Genomic DNA, 5,414 nt, shown 5'->3' with positions numbered 1-5,414 from the left:
GTATGGGGGCTAGAGTCAAATAATGCCCGATCTTTTCGAAAATAGCTAGAATTATTACATCTTATATAAAACTAAGTTTAGCCAATTTTTGTAGATATAGTAGATCATTTAACATAATTATAAGGTCATTTGTATTGGGGCTAGGTAAAATAATGGATCTTGGATCAAGTAAAACACACATGGCAAATTTCATCAAATTATATTAAAAATTGCGACCTGTTGCGTTCGCACAAGGTTTACATGGACAACAGACGGACGGACGGACATATTTTAATCGACTAAGGAGGATTGATTCTGTGCCGATTGGTATACTTTAAGGTGGGTGTAGGATCAATATTTTTGAGTGTTACAAACATTAGCACAAACGCATAATACCCTCCCCACTGTAGCGGTGTAGGGTATAAAAATTTGAGTTATTTATTTATATATCGAACGCATCGATTCCTACATAAGATTGTTAAAAAGGCAGTTACACTCTTATGAACATTCATCAAACGAAAGAAGACGTGAACGAAAGAAGACGAAAATAGGGAAATCGGATCTTTAGTTTTACTGATCGCAATTAGTTCATTATAGATTGTATGTACTTATTTGATTTAAGACGTCTGGCAGCATTACATTTACATACATAGTACTTATTTCTTTTAATAGTTTACAATTTGTAACATATCTTTAGGATGTAGAAAACTATTACTATTAGGTGGAACGATTTTAATCACATCGCATAAGATGGGTAGTATATTGATGTATTATTATAATATACCATGTATATTCTTGGTCTTTATAAGTTTCTAATATGATCTAGCTATGTAATAAATTATGAAAATATAAATCTATAAGTCCATTAATGCTATAATCCAAAATTTAGCTTCATATTTCCCAAGTTAGTTACTAATTTCAGTGCCTAGTTGATTAAAAAGACGGATTATGTACTTATAAGTCACATTTTATTCGACCTTACCCTCATACCGGCATTTCCTCGGCTTCATTCTTATTTTATTTTATAAAATATGAAAAATTATATAAGTTTTCCTTTGTCCACAGCTAGAGAAAAAAAAAACGAAAAGTTTTAGCATTGTAACATAAGGTCTCTATTCTATGTTACAATTTTTTTTTCCATTTCATGAGAAATGCTTTTGTTACTAGAAAACATAACCAGTAGCAGTACATTCCTTGGCACATATTTCCCCCCAAAAAAAAAAACATGAATAATACTAAAATTTAAATTAACATTATCTAAGTAATATGAAAGTAAATTGTTTCTCTAAGTCTTAAAATTTATTAAAATTGTTAGAAGAGAAAAATGAAAAAAAAAAAAAAAAATAAAAGTAGGCAAAGAGATTTTATCATTGTAATATACTGCATACATACATATTTACTATTTGAGTGCAAGATACCGCACAAGTTTTCGAAATGTTTTTCCTGTCCCCATAAATAAAGACCCAAAACGGTAACTCAAAGATTTATTAAGCTTGACACACTTTGTAATTGCAAGCTGTTTATATCAGTATATCTTAAAATCTTTTAAGGAAATCCAGCATTTAGAAACTCACTTACATACAGACATATATTTTTGAAAACATATAAGGCCTAACGAGTATATGCAATATGTTGGCCATTAAAGTCAATATTACATTGTCAAGGATTTCTTTCGTTTATGGGTTTTTGGTCAAAACCAATTCAGTTTTCTAAGGATTTCACAACCTGCTGTTTTACTTCCCATTTCATTTGTCAATTCAAGTATACAGATAAACACAAACATATTTCTTACTAACAAATACTAAATATAGCCCAGCAGTTTTATATGGAGTATCACTTATACGCAGAATTTTGCCACTAACTTATTCAACTTCAATTTATAGATTTTTGAATCATTAGTCACGTATGTGACATGTAATTAATAAAGAAAGTCTGGGGTAAAGATGTTAATCGAACCTCTATTGTCCATTTAGTTCTGTTTCTTCTATGATGGTTATCACCCTCCGAACTGCAGATATAAATGTTCTCTATGTATGAGCATACATAAGTATGTATTTTGTGTTCCTGTAAGTTTTCGTTTCCATTATTGTGCCATATGTTTACAAAAGCATTTAACCGTTAATAAGTCCTTTAGACGATAATCTCAACATGAAATGGACAACATGTCCTTTAGTTGTATTTGATTTTATGGTTAGTGCAATTGTCACATGTTTTTGTAGGATTAACTCAAGCGTTTGTTTGATTAACAATTGATTTACAAACAAAAAACTTTTTTATTTTCAAAATAAGAACAAAATTTATATGTATCAGTGTCACAACGATTAAAATTGTATTGGGAATTTAAGTGGATTATGTCATCTTTTCACATCTTATTATAAGAATACTTTTCATTGTTTACTCTAACACTTAACTTGACCCACAAAGAATTTAACTTAAGTTTAAAAGGTCAACATAAAACCATGCTGCCCGTATATAAAATAACAATGAATAGTGCACAATGGGAAATTTGTTAATAATGAATAATTTTGTTATAACTAAATGCATAATGATTATTATTTTTGTAAGAAAATTTATTATTGCATTATTTACTCCGATTGAACTCAAGTTTTCAATCTACAATATTATTATAATCTAACTCATATATGTATATGCATATATTTTGTTCCACTAAGTTTACAAAATTTCACACTGTGCACCATACAAACAATAAAACCACATAACAAATTTTAACATGGAATTTAAAGTCAACATAGCAAATTAAATTGGACACTCTTTTAAAACCCGCAGCATAGAAGAAAACAACTTACATTGTTTTCAAAAATAAGCAAAGGAGTATGTCCATTTTGAAATCCTCCTCAGTGGCGATAGAGGGTATGAGTAAAGCTTTAAAAAATAACCGAGAATAAAGTGCATATATTCTGGGACCTTATGAAATTTTCAGTAGAATTGGGTATGTCCGTCTGTATGCTGGAAGTTAAAATTAAGAAAAATCGGTCGTACGTTTTAAATGAAAGTTAAAGAAAGCCCAATACATTACGTTTCTTTTGTAGATTTTAAAAAAACTACTGCTGATTAGGAAACAATTTTTGTCAGACTTTCACTCTCCTAAGACGAATTCTGTTAAAGATCTTAATAGTCGGTACAGAAATTGATATACAAACCTTCCATACAAATGTATTTAGATATTTCCGGAAAATGGATTTGTCTATAAAAAGTCTTTTTCGTGGCTTTTTTTACCCTACACCACCATCAGTGGTGATAGAGGATATATATAACTTTGTCACTCCGTATGTAACACCAAGAAATATTCATCTGAGAACCAATAAAGTATATATATTCTGGGTCCTTGTCGAATTCTGAGTCGATTTAGCTATGTCCGTCTGTCTGTGTAAAACACGCTCACTATAAAACGAAGCAATGGAATTTAACCAAATTCACCCAAAATGTTCTTAATTTTTAATTGGCATTGAAAATGTGCAAAATCGGTTCACATCGGGAAAAGTTTTGAATCAAAATTTGAAACAACTCCGAAAAAAAGCATTTTTTATATATTCTGATGTAATTTTCACGAAAACTATGAAATATGATTCCATAAAAATCATCACACATTCGCTTCTACACAAGAGCTTGATTCCTGTTGAAAATTGACGGAATTGGTCTACAATTTCATATACCTCCCATACAAAAGTACATATTCCCGGAAAATTAGTTTATTGTTAATAACTTCCGTCAGAATGTTGATATCTTCACAAAATTTTACAAATTAAAATTTTATGTCAACAGAATTTATTCAGAGAAAAAACTTTTCTGGATCGGTCCATAATTGGACATAGCTCCCATACAAGAACCCCTCCCGAAAATCACTTAAATGCACATAACTCATTACTAAATTAAGATCTCCATACAATATTTGGTACAAGTATTGCTCTTATATACAGAAATATTACTGTGAAATTTTTTTCCGATCGGTTCATAATTGGACATAGCTCCCGTACAAGGTCCCCTGCCGAAAATCACTTAAACGCACATAACTCATTACTAAATTAAGATATCCATATAAAATGTGGTACAAGTATTGCTTTTATATACAGAAATATTACTGTGAAATTTGTTTCCGATCGGTTCATAATTGGTCATAGCTCCCATACAAGGTCCCCTTCCGAAAATCACTTAAAGGCACATATCTCATTACCAAATAGTGATATCTACAAAAAATACTGTTTTTGTACACAGAAGTGTTATTTCAAAATTGTTTCACGATCTGTCCATATTTGGTCATAGCTCCCATACAAAGTTTCCTCCCCAAAATCACTAAAATGCACATAACTCATTACCAAATATTGATATCCATACATTTAGCATAAATATTGCTCTTATATACAGAAATGACCTTATAAAATTGTTTCAACATCGGTCCATATTTGGTCATAGCTCCCATACAAGGTCACGTCCAGAAAATCACTTAAATACACCATATTCATTATAGCAATGAGCGTTAAAGTAATTTTCTGAATGGGACCTTATAGGGGAGTAGGGTCAATTAAGGTCCGATCCTTATAAAATTTTACGAAGAGATTTAAGTTCCTATAAAATATGTTCCTGTCGAATTTTAAAGTAATTTTCTGAAGGGAATTTTATATGGGCGATAGGGTCAATTACGGGCCTATCCTTGTACAATTTTACAAAGGATTTATGTTCACATAACACATGTTTGTGCCGAATTTCACCGCTATAGATACTTCTTTTATCCAGTTATTAGCGATAAAGTCATTTTCTGAAGGAGGTCCTATATGGGGGCTAGGCGAAATAGTGGACCGATATTGCCCCTTTTCCAATATCAAACAAACTGCATTAACTAAAAGTATCTGTGCAAAATTTCAGCTCGCTAGCTACTTCCATTTGGACCTTATCGTGTTTTCAACAGACAGACGGACAAGGCTAGATCGTCTTAGAATCTAATAAGGACATATAAATATACATATGTATACTTTTATGGGTTTTAGACGAATATTTCAATGTGTTACAAACGGAATGACACAAAAAAAATTTTGATGGTGGGTATAAAAAGGGCACTTTTATCCTTTGATCCAGCTCACCTAATATTCACGTCAGAACAAAAGTTTTGAGAAATGCTTTCTTTTTGTAAACATTTATTAAAACAACAAAATTAAAAATTAGCTTTTTTTCATTATGCACGACACTGTATTCCGTTCTGCGCATGATCTGTGCTAACACTAAGCTTTTAAACATACTTGATTTTACAGCAACATTGCCAAAAACACTGTAACATAAATGTTAATAAAGCTTTTCTTATGCTTACAGTTGCTATAATTTCACCATAATTATGTAAATTTAAAAAGTTCAATTTATTAACTCCAAAAGCTTTTTGCTGTTATTAAATATTTTGTTTTCTTATATTTTCGAAAGTTTTTATT

This window comes from Lucilia sericata, unplaced genomic scaffold, assembly GCF_015586225.1.
Source record: "Lucilia sericata isolate MDLA Ls3-8-SP2 unplaced genomic scaffold, ASM1558622v1 Contig000424F_arrow, whole genome shotgun sequence".
Classification (NCBI taxonomy): Eukaryota; Metazoa; Arthropoda; class Insecta; order Diptera; family Calliphoridae; genus Lucilia; species Lucilia sericata.
This window is presented reverse-complemented; position numbering follows the sequence as displayed.